The following is a 12876-nucleotide window of genomic DNA, read 5'->3' as shown; positions in this document are numbered from 1 at the left end:
GGCTGTGGGATGGCAGAGTGAGCCCAGGGGTGGAGATGCAGCGTGACTGGGGGGAGGCAGGTGACTGTGGGGGGTACCCCCATTATGGAGCTGGATGGCGGGGCATGTCCTCAGGTACCTACCCTGCTCACATTGCCTAGATTCTAGAGCGTCAAATATATGCCTCTCTGACAAAAAATGGTAGAGGACAGGACACCCAAACGATACATATGTTATAAGAATCAATGTGAGAGTGTTTATAATAGTGTTAGAATAGCTATATTGCATGATAATCATAAAGGGCAGTGTTGGGCCACTATGTGTAAATGTGAGCAATATTGTAAGTGGGAGTGCTGTAAAGGCACCATGGTTCAGCAGCATGTTGTCTCACCGTGGCCCCCAGGGTGGACACTCCAACAGTGGGTGTGGTGGGGCTGGTTGACCCACTGCTGGAGGCGCTGGGGCTCCAGGTCCCCTCTCCTCTCATGGGCCCGCCGGGTTCTCTCTCTCTCTCCGCACCTTCTGCAGGTACTCATGTCTAGGATTGGCCAAGCAGGGAAACAAGTTAGAGGGAAATATAGTATATATTTGTAAATGATTATTACATGTATCTGATTAAATTGTTGTGAGATATGTACTGTACAAACACAATACTGTAATACATGCATCAGCCTCCTCACCTCGGGAGCTCCTTTTCCACCTGGCTCTCAACATTGTCCAGCTGACAGAGCAGAGTTCCTCCGTGTCCTCCTGCCTTTCTTGGTTGGGTCTTTGGCAGAACTCTGAGGGTGAGAAATAGCATGTATTACATATAGAATAGACATATATCAAATCAAATTTTATTTGTCACATACACATGGTTAGCAGATGTTAATGCGAGTGTAGCGAAATGCTTGTGCTTCTAGTTCCGACAATGCAGTAATAACCAACAAGTAATCTAACTAACAATTCCTAATCTACTGTCTTATACACAGTGTAAGGGGATAAAGAATATGTACATAAGGATATATGAGTGAGTGATGGTACAGAGCAGCATAGGCAAGATACAGTAGATGGTATCGAGTACAGTATATACATGTGAGATGAGTATGTAAACAAAGTGGCATAGTTAAAGTGGCTAGTGATACATGTATTACATAAGGATGCAGTCGATGATATAGAGTACAGTATATAGGTATGCATATGAGATGAAAATGTAGGGTAAGTAACATTATATAAGGTAGCATTGTTTAAAGTGGCTAGTGATATATTTACAACATTTCCCATCAATTCCCATTATTAAAGTGGCTGGAGTTGAGTCAGTGTCAGTGTGTAGGCAGCAGCCACTCAATGTTAGTGGTGGCTGTTTAACAGTCTGATGGCCTTGAGATAGAAGCTGTTTTTCAGTCTCTCGGTCCCAGCTTTGATGCACCTGTACTGACCTCGCCTTCTGGATGATAGCGGGGTGAACAGGCTGTGGCTCGGGTGGTAGATGTCCTTGAAAAGCTATTGTTTTTGTCACCAACCTTATCTGTGTTGACTTTCACCAAAGTAGAGGACAACTGATGTTGTGTGATTGATGGGAGTAAAGACTCATCTGCTATGGTCATATCTGGGCCTTCAGAGGGACTTGGGATCCGGATACTCCTGCCTAATACCTAATACATAGATCCTTACATTAGGTCCTTTATCTGCTTCCCAAAAGTCAGATAAACTTGTGGACACCATTTATATGTCTGTGCAGTATGAAAGTTTGAGGTAGTTTCGCGAGCCAAGCCAATGCCAACTGTCTATAGGAAACTACCTCGAACTTCCTTCATACTGGACACATACAAATGGTATCCACAGGTTCATCTGACTCTGGTGAAGTAGATAAAGGGCCTCATCGCCCAAATTCTGAAGTATCTCTAAGTAAATGATGGCCAGAGGTAGTATGTTTATGGATCATGTTATGAAGCTTACTGTAGCTGTCCTGAGCTTTGACATCCTCTGACTCTTGGACTGGGGAAACTTCAGCACGCTGGAGGAAAACAGAAAACGCATCTCATATATAATCCAGCATAATAAAGATCATGATAAATAGTTCATTTCTATGATAGCCTTTTCAAATATTTACACACAGTTTTGTCATTTGTTTCAATGTTACAGATGAAGCACTTTAGCGTGATTAGTCATGATTAGACATTTTATCGTGTAAACCACCAATAGATTGCTGGAGTGTGAAAATTGTTTTATTGACCCATTAACAGCACCAAGAATGAATCATTCTCCTTTTCTGCTGTTAAGCATCTAATGATGCCAACTAAACTCTGCACTGAAACATACTGTATCATGCATACAATTCCCAAGACATGCTTTATATCTCCATGAATTGTCCACTGACGTATTTCACTGAAGTGTGACTAATCATGTTTTGGTTTTGAAATAGTCAATATGAGTGTATTGACTGAATCTGTTTGACTGGATCTACTTTCTAAAGCAGATCTCTCTAAAGGTTGTTTCTGAACTTACATCTTACACTAAGTTTGTGAACTTACATCAGGCTAAGCATCTGTGCTCCAAGCTTCTTCCCCCTCTGTTGACAATGCCTTTTGTTTCAACATCTGATCTGTCCTCTCTCTTCACTCCATCTGTGGGCCTTTCTTCTATTTTGCCCTCTCCCTTAGGTCTACGATCCCACTCTTCAGCTTTGTTCCACTCTCCCTCATCACCATTGTAAAACATATCCTCTCCTTTCCATTTTCTTGTTGTACTTCATCGTTCTCCAATGCTTCTTCAGGTTTTCCATATACCTTGTCCTCTTCATTGTCCCTCCCATTCATGTCCTCTATCCTAACCCCATCCTCATTCCTCCCATCACATTCTTCTTCCACTCTCTCTACCTCTTCCTCTCCACTCCCTCCATCCTCAGCTTTTCCAAATGTCCTTCTGTCCCTCGGTTCTTCTTGCTTGAATGAGGCTGTCGAGACAATCACAATTCCTCTGCTGGATACTTGTCCGCCATGCCTTAAACTCTTCCTGTCAAGTGTCGCGTGAAGAAAACTAGATGTTGTTCTTTGTTCTTCTGCTCCTTCACCTCTTGGCTACATTCTGTTTGTGGATTTAAATCAAATCACATTTTATTGGTCACACAAATATCTAGCAGATGTTAATGCGGGTGTAGCGAAATGCTAGCGAGTGTGTCGAAATGCTTTGAAGTACAGTGTGTTGTTATTCATACAGTACCTAGGTCACTATGCCTCAAGGAGTGTGTGTCCAAAAGCAAATGTACCTTCCACTATCTAAAAATAGTAAAGCACCCTTTGCTGGCTCCAAGAGCCAATCAATCAGTTTGCTGCATGTTCTTAGTAAACTAAAGCCCAAAATTGTGTTTGAACAAATACCATGCTATTTTTCAAGGAACAAGCTAACTACTGACTTTCAGCATGCATATTGTGAAGGTCACTCTTGGGTGGAAGCTTCTCTAAAATCAGATACTGTATGTACAGTTCGTTCTCCCTCAGTTGCCTTGGGGCCGTTACTCTTCTCTATTTTTACAAATGATATGCCACTTGTCTTACAACAAGAAACTAAAATGACCATGTATGCACACTCTACACATCAGCACCGTGAGCTCACTGAGACTCTTAGCCAGGAGTTACAGTCAGTATTAGAATGGGTAATTAATAAACTGGTCTTAAATACATCTAAAACCAAAAGCACTGTATTTGGTTCAAAGCATTCTCTTAAACCTAAACCTCAACTGGAGTTGTGCATAAAGGGTGTGACCACTGGACAAGTCGAAGAAGTTGAACTTCTAGGGGTAATATTGGATAGTCAGCTATTATGGTCAAGTCATATCCTATGTTGAATATAATAAACGGCTCCCTATCCATCGGATGTGTACCAAACTCACTAAAAGTGGCCGTAATAAAACACTAACGGCTTATATCGAATCTCCCATTCCTCTCGAAAAAGTTAGAAAAATCTGTTGCGCAGCACCTCACTGCCTTCCTGAAGACAAATAATGTATACGAAACGCACATCATAGCACTGAGACTGCACTCGTGAAGGTGGTAAAATACTTTAAAACCTCTTATGGCTGCAATCCCGTTAACGGGATGATATGACAACAGCCAGTGAAAGTGCAGGGCGCCAAATTCAAAACATCAAAAATCTCATAATTAAAAGTCCTCAAACATACATGTATCTTATATCGTTTTAAAGGCAGTCTTGTTGTTAATCCCACCACAGTGTCCGGTTTCAAATAGGCTTTACGGCAAAAGCACCACAAACGATTATGTTAGGTGACCACCAAACCACAATAAAAACAGCCATTTTCCCAGCCAAAGAGAGGAGTCATAAAAAGCACAAATAGAGATAAAATTCATCACTAACCTTTGATGATCTTCATCAGATGACACTCATAGGACATTCATTACACAATACATGTTTTGTTTGATAAAGTTCATATTTATCAAAATATGTGTTTACATTGGCACGTTACATTCGCTAGTTCCAAAAACAGCCAGTGATTTTGCACAGCCACATCATTCAACAGAAATACTCATCATAAATGTAGATGATAATACAAGTTATACACATGGAATTATAGATATACCTCTCCTTAATGCAACCGCTGTGTCTGATTTCAAAAAAACTTTATAGAATAAGCAAACCATGCAATAGTCTGAGACGGCGCTCAGAAGAAAAGGTCACAATAGCCGCCATGTTGCCGTCAACATAAACAAGAAATTACATGATAAATATTCCCTTACCTTTGATGATCTTCGTAGTAGGTAGTTTGCCCCCGGTGATACGTTGTGCAGACCTCACTACCCTCTGGAGAGCCTTACGGTTGTAGGGCGGAGATTTCATTTGGAACTGTGGTGAATACATACGAAGCTCAGATTTCTAACTTCCTGTTTTGACTCAGGCGGTGATACAGCCCGCCAGGATGCTCTCGATCCCCCAGCCATGTGCATCTGTACACATGGTTAGAATGTTTTGTGAGTGCTTCCAGTTCCGACAATGTAATAACCAACAAGTAATCTAACTGCAATTCCAAAACTAATGTCTTATACACAGTGTAAGGGGATAAAGAATATGTACTTCAGCCTCCTGAGGTTGAAGAGGTGCTGCTGCGCCTTCTTCACGATGCTGTCTGTGTGAGTGGACCAATTCAGTTTGTCTGTGAGTGCTTTTGGTGACAGCCGAATTTCTTCAGCCTCCTGAGGTTGAAGAGGCGCTGACGATGCTGTCTGTGTGAGTGGACCAATTCAGTTTTGTCAGTGATGTGTATGCCGAGGAACTTAAAACTTACTACCCTCTCTACTACTGTTCCATCGATGTGGATAGGGGGGTGTTCCCTCTGCTGTTTCCTGAAGTCCACAATCATCTCCTTAGTTTTGTTGACGTTGAGTGTGAGGTTATTGTCCTGACACCACACTCCGAGGGCCCTCACCTCCTCCCTGTAGGCCATCTCGTCGTTGTTGGTAATCAAGCCTACCACTGTTGTGTCGTCCGCAAACTTGATGATTGAGTTGGAGGCGTGCGTTGCCGCGCAGTTGTGGGTGAACAGGGAGTACAGGAGAGGGCTCAGAACGCACCCTTGTGGGGCCCCAGTGTTGAGGATCAGCGGGGTGGAGATGTTGTTGCCTACCCTCACCACCTGGGGGCGGCCCGTCAGGAAGTCCAGTACCCAGTTGCACAGGGCGGGGGTACTATGGTGTTAAATACCGAGCTGTAGTCGATGAACAGCATTCTCACATAGGTATTCCTCTTGTCCAGATGGGTTAGGGCAGTGTGCAGTGTGGTTGAGATTGCGTCGTCTGTGGACCTATTTGGGCGGTAAGCAAATTGGAGTGGGTCTAGGGTGTCAGGTAGGGTGGAGGTGATATGGTCCTTGACTAGTCTCTCAAAGCACTTCATGATGACGGAAGTGAGTGCTACGGGGCGATAGTCGTTTGGCTCAGTTACCTTAGCTTTCTTGGGAACAGGAACAATGGTGGCCCTCTTGAAGCATGTGGGAACAGCAGACTGGTATAGGGATTGATTGAATATGTCCGTAAACACACCAGCTGGTCTGCGCATGCTCTGAGGGCGCGGCTGGGGATGCCGTCTGGGCCTGCAGCCTTGCGAGGGTTAACACGTTTAAATGTTTTACTCACCTCGGCTGCAGTGAAGGAGAGACCGCATGTTTCCGTTGCAGACCATGTCAGTGGCACTGTATTGACCTCAAAGCGGGCAAAAAAGTTATTTAGTCTGCCTGGGAGCAAGACATCCTTGTCCGTGACTGAGCTGGATTTATTCTTATAGTCCGTGATTAACTGTAGACCCTGCCACATACCTCTTGTGTCTGAGCCGTTGAATTGAGACCAAGGCTCTGCATTGGTCCTCGTGCTCCTAGACCTTAGTGCTGCTTTTGATACCATTGATCACCACATTCTTTTGGAGAGATTGGAAACCCAAATTGGTCTCCACAGACAAGTTCTGGCCTGGTTTAGATCTTATCTGTTGGAAAAATATCAGTTTGTCTGTGGATGGTTTGTCTTCTGACAAATCAACTGTCAATTTCAGTGTTCCTCGAGGTTCCGTTTTAGGTCCACTATTGTTTTCACTATATATTTTACCTCATGGTGATGTCATTCGGAAACATAATGTTAACTTTCACTGCTATGCGGACAATACACAGCTGTACATTTCGATGAAACATGGTGAAGCCCCAAAATTGCCCTCCCTGGAAGCCTGTGTTTCAGACATAATGAAGTGGAGGGTGCCAAATGTTTTACTTTTAAAATCGGACAAAACAGAGATGCTAGTTCTAGGTCCCAAGAAACAAAGAGATCTTCTGTTAATCCATGCTTTTGTCACTTCTAAATTAGACTACTGCAATGTTCTACTTTCCGGCTACCTGGATAAAGCACTAAATAAACTTCAGTTTATTAGAATCTTGACTCGAACCACAGAATTTGATCATATTACTCCAGTGCTAGCCTCTCTACACTGGCTTCCTGTTAAGGCTAGGGCTGATTGAGGTTTTATCGCTAACCTAGAAAGCATTACAAGGGCTTTCTCCTATAGAGGCAGGGCTTTCTCCTATAGAGCTCCATTTTTATGGAATGGTCTGCCTATCCATGGGACAGACGCAGACTCGGTCTTGACCGAGTCTGCGTGTGAGCTTTGATGGGTGCTTTACCGAGTGTGAGCTTTGATGGGTGCTTTACCTGAGGTAAGGGTGTGGCTTGGGGGTGAGTCAGTCACAGGGCTGGGTAATTTATTGGTCACAGTGCTAGGTCTTCTGTCAGGTACAGAGCTGGGGTGTGGCTGGACTCCCTTCTAGATGCATAGGTTGTCTTTTTGGGAGTCCTATCCCCACTCTCCTTCTGCTGCTCACAAAACAAAATTTACATCAAGGTAACAGGCACATACAGCACATCTAAAGCATTTTTTTCAGGACAAGAAGAATGATGCTGTGGCTTATCTTGGAAAATAAATGAATATTTACAGTTGATAAGGTACACCCTGTAAGCGTAACTATTACTTTTACGTCATCACAACAATTAACTAATGGAATGTAAGCATTATTACAGGTTGTGCTATATTATCTACCTTGACCTTTTGACTGCAGGTGGCCTATGAGAGCTTGCTCTCCTCTGTGGCCCCTGAGAGGGTTGTCTCAGGTCAGATGTGCTCTCTCCGGCCTGCTCTTAGAGACAACAGCAGCCTGCCTCCCACTGCCAGTCCCTGGTGAGGAACGTGGGCAGGAGACCACAGGCTGCCAAGCTTTCTGAAGAACCTGACCAGATGATAGCGATTTCAAAACCAATTGGAAAATCTTAATACCTGCCTTAAATCTTAAACACAATGTCAGTGATAAGGTATACACTGAATGACTGTAGTAGTGTCACGCCCTGACCTTAGAGATCCTTTTTATGTTAACTCAAAAGTTTGTAGCTCCACAGTCGTGCATACTGTACACAGCTGAGCCTGCTCAAACACCCATCTTTGACTATCTAATTGGTGTTTTGCAGATGGAGAGATGGTTGTGCTGTCAGTGAGTAGTTCCACATGCTGGAGGTCTGGGAAGCCTTCCTGAGGTTTACTGTAATGACAGCATTGGACTGGCGCTCATATTTTGGACCATAGTGTCTGAAGATGAAACACGGCTTTAAAACATACCTTTAAATAAACTACTGAAAGAGAATTGAAGCTAATTGTAATACAAGATACACATGTAAAACACTATGTCACCCCGCTCCTCCGCACACTCCAATGGCTTCCAGTTGAAGGTCGAATCCACTACAAGACCATGGTACTTGCCTAAGGAACAGCAAGAGGAACTGCCCCTCCCTACCTTCAGGCAATGCTCAAACCCTACACCCCAACCCGAGCCCTCCGTTCTGTCACCTCTGGTCTCTTGGCCCTCCCACCCCTACAGGAGGGTAGCTCCCGCTCAGCCTGGTCCAAGCTGTTCTCTGTCCTGGTACCCCTATGGTGGAACCAGCTTCCCTTTTGTGAACTAACACTTCTTTTTTTATTTTTTTTTCCCTCCTTTTTCTTACCAACTTTCACTTTATTGAGAAGTGTACTTACTACGACTGCAACATGTTGTTGTCCCACCTTTGTCCCACCTAGTCTTAAGATAAATGCAATAACTGTAAGTCGCTCTGGATAAGAGCATCTGCTAAATGACAAAAATGTAAATGGTCAATTTAAAAAAAACAGTATGATTGAACGGTCTCCTTGGCTTATGTCTCACCCAGGGTCTGTATGAGGTCAGTGGTGGACTGTCCATGTATAAGGAGCAGGGTTCTGAAGGACAGACAGAGAGGAGATGGGACTGGGCAGGGACTGGTAGGTTAGGGAGGGAGCTGGTATCATCTCATCCACACTGGACTTTGAGTCCTAGAGAGAAAAAACAAAATAACTGTGTACACACACAGATAGCTTTGAGAGAGAGAGAGAAATGTATTTGCACATCATTACAACACTGTAAATATAAATAAAATTTGAAATATCTTTATTTTTGAACTTTTGTGAGTGTAATGTTTACTTTTTATTTTTGATTGTTTATTTCACTTTTGTTTATTATCTCTTTCAATTGCTTTGACAATGTAAACATGTTTCCCATGCCAATGAAGCCCCATATATTGAAATTGAATTGAGAGAGAGCGAGTTCCCCCACCTCCTGCCCATCCTCCTCAGAAGAATATAGGCCCTTTCGTGGCTGAAGAGTGAACTGGCTGGTGAAGTCAACCCCCTGGTAAGGTATATGTAACTGAAGGGAAGTTTGTAGTGGAATGCTTACAGGATCTTTGTGGATTTTAATCTCACAGAATTTCAGATTTCGAATGATGACATCCATGAATAGTATTCTTCCATCCTGAAAAGACAATTATCAAAAGATATGGATACACGAATGACGGCGAGAAATTACACACTGATACAGTAGACATAAAAAAGGCAGGCAGACAAATGGAAATTGGGGTGTAGATACCTACATGCCACACAGTATGAAGTTGATGGCATCTGCACAGACCATTCCCTCATCAGTCCAGTAGCAGACAGGAGAGATGAGAAATCCCAGGCTACAACACTCCCAGATTTGTCTCTTCTCACAGGAGACGTCTAATGAAGGTGCACAGATCCCTTGACCACTGGACAATAACACCAAACTGGATGCTGTAGTCACAAGGTGCACCTCCGGTGCCAATGCAAATGCCTTTTCCCTTTTTGTGTATAAACATATAAACAACATGCATGCATTTACTACACTTTCCACTGAAAACCTGACCATGCTTCAGCCGGAGCCCCTCGTCAATCCCTCACCTCTTTACACGTGCCCTGTCCTTTGGCATGACGTAAGCAATGAGCTGCTGCATCTCCCTGATTTCCAACCTAGCCACACGGAACACTGGGTCAGTCCTGCAGAGATTACAGGGGAAAATACTTTGATCAAACCCTTTGATCACATCTGATCATATGATTTCATAGTGTCATATAAACAACTACAATGACTCAAGCCACTCCCAGCAGCACCTGTTCTGACCCACTTACCTGGCTGTGTAGACCCAGATCTCCCAGGAGCTGAGCAGGAGGGTGATGGCCCGACTGGCCCGGCCATAGGCAAAGTTAGGCAGGACTTTCAGCAGTGAGTGGAAGGGGTGTGGGGGCGTCATGCACAACTTCTTACCATCTGTACAGGAGAAGATGTGGAGGCTGTATAGCAGACAGAGGCAGATCTATGGAAGGCTTCAATAAAATATATCACACTTTTATGTTCTATAAAATGCTGCAATTGTGACTTCGAGGCAATTTCTTTGCCAATCAAAAGACCATAATTGCCATTTGAACAGAAAGCCTGACATCTAAACATGAAATACAGGAATGGAACACTTTACAAGGAAACAGATGTCATTTCAATACACTCTGTATGAAGAAGATTGAAGATGATGATAAAACGTGGTGAACATAGCGGACCTGTTGCCCTCCCCCAGGGTGAGAAGGCATGTGGTCTTGTCCAGGGCCTTGCACAGTGGTGAAGGAGAGGGCTAGGCAGCGCAGGTGGCTCCAGAAGTCCAGGAAGTAGTTAGGTTGGTAGAGCTGCATGTTCCTCAGAGACCAGGCATTCAGCAGCCCCTCCTCTGTTAGCCCCAGTCCCAGAACCCCCTTCACACATGTTACACTGCAGATGGAGGGGTGATAACATGAAGTAAAGAAAGTAAGATGAGGAATATGGAAAATAGAAAGTTGTCTGAAAATAATGTGGGGGAGAGTGGACGGAAAGAGAAGAGAAAGTGAAGGCTGAAGGGACTTCACTAATCAGACTGTGTCCATTTATGAATGCCCGCCTTCAAGTGTTCACAAAATAAACTGCATGCCAACCTTTCAATTAACTACAATTCAGAGTCTATATGAGTGAGAGGATCAGGGTAGAGGGAGCAGGGGGTCACCTGCAGAGCTGGGTCAGGGTGTCCAGGCACCAGAGGCAGATAGTACCGTCCAGAGAGCCAGAGATGAAGATGGAGGGGTGTCAGGGTGCAGGACCAGGTTGGTGACAGGTTGGTTATGGCCCTCAAACACATGGAGGAGATGGGCCGCCTTGCTCCACGCTTTGACTACAGAGAGAACAGGATGGGAGAGTGATTGATTACAAACCACAGATCACTGACTACGGTGTTATCATTTCACTACACCCGCAATAACATCTGCTAAATATGTGTATGTGACCAATAAAATCTGATTTGATGTTGTAACTTTACTCCACTCTCATTTGAGAACAGCAGACCTGGTTGATGGGCTGATGCTATAGCCTGGTACCAGATGTGTTCGTGCTGTCTTCCCAACTCCTATGTTAATTGTCATGCCCTCCATGTCTTAGCACAGCAGACCAAGGTCTGAGAAGCAGTAGAGGTGCTGGTGGGCCACGTCCAGGTCCATACGGGTACACCAGCACCCCTGGGCCAGCAGAAACTCCTGCCTGCAGGAATCAGAGGTCAGAAAGGGATGGGAGCACTTCACAAATGGCACAGCGGTCTAAGGCACTGTTTCGCAGTGCTTGAGGCGTGATTGCAGATCCGGGTTTGATCGCGGGCTGTGTCGCAGCCGGCCACGACCAGAAGGCCCATGAGGTGGCGCACAATCGTCCAGGTCAGGGAGGGTTTGGCCGGCTGGGATGTCCTTGTCCTATTGCCCTCTAGTGACTCCTTGGCGGGCCAGGCGCATGCATGCTGACACTGTCGCAAGTTGTACTGAGTTTCCACTGACACATTGGTGCGGCTGGCACCCTGGTTAAGCGAACAGTGTGTCAAGAAGCAGTGCGGCTTGGCAGGGTCATGTTTCGGAGGACGCATGGCTCTCGACCTTCGCCTCTCCCGAGTCCATTTGGGAGTTGCAGCGACAGACTAACTACCAATTGGATGTCACGAAAAAGGTGTAAAAAAGTTTACAGAAATGTAAAAAAGGGATGGCAGGGGACTCCTTAGGTTACACTAACATTGGTACTCAAAACCAAATCCTTTAATTAATATTAGAGGTAATACAGTAAAAGGTTTAGAATATGGCATTCCATTTACATGAGATAATAATACAACTCAACATATTTCCTTTCACCTGAGAACGAGGCCATAATTTGCCATTGATACATGTTGATTGAACATAATTGTCTCCATTTGCTGGTAACTCCAAAACTAGAGTGAAAAATACAGGTGGTAAAAATGGTATTCCCGTTATCTGTGGTTATGAATGCAGCCCCTGGTGCTATCTATACAATAATTCAGTGATTCTGGCCGAGTCTCTGTACTCAACCCTATCTGAACACAGAGAGAGCTGATTGGTTTACCCTGACACAGTCACCACATGTGATGAGCTCATTCTTGACCGGGTTGAAGAGCAGGTGAGTGACCAGACTGCAGCTCTCCATGGTCGCCCTCTCTGTCTCCTCAAAGTCCTTGTTGTACACCATTCTGTATACTTCTGGCCCTTCTTTGGACACTGTGTTAACAACCCTCCAGGCAAGCTTCAATGCCATACAACTCTCCTTCCGTGGCTTCCAATTGCTCTTAAATACAAGTAAAACTAAATGCATGCTCTTCAACCGATCGCTACCCGCACCTACCCGCCTGTCCAACATCACGACGGCTCTGGACGACTCTGACATAGAATGAGTGGACAACTACAAATCCTTAGGTGTCTGGTTAGACTGTAAACTCTCCTTCCAGACCCATAGCAAACATCTCCAATCCAAAGTTAAATCTAGAATTGGCTTCCTATTTCGCAAACAAAGCATCCTTCACTCATGCTGCCAAACATACCCTTGTAAAACTGACCTACCAATCCTCGACTTTGGCGATGTCATTTACAAAATAGCCTCCAATACCCTACTCAACAAATTGGATGCAGTCTATCACAGTGCAATCCGTTTTGTCACCAAAGCCC

Source organism: Oncorhynchus masou, chromosome 18 (assembly GCF_036934945.1).
Source record: "Oncorhynchus masou masou isolate Uvic2021 chromosome 18, UVic_Omas_1.1, whole genome shotgun sequence".
NCBI classification, from domain to species: Eukaryota; Metazoa; Chordata; class Actinopteri; order Salmoniformes; family Salmonidae; genus Oncorhynchus; species Oncorhynchus masou.
The sequence above is the reverse complement of the archived record's forward strand: the minus strand, read 5'-3'. Positions refer to the sequence as shown.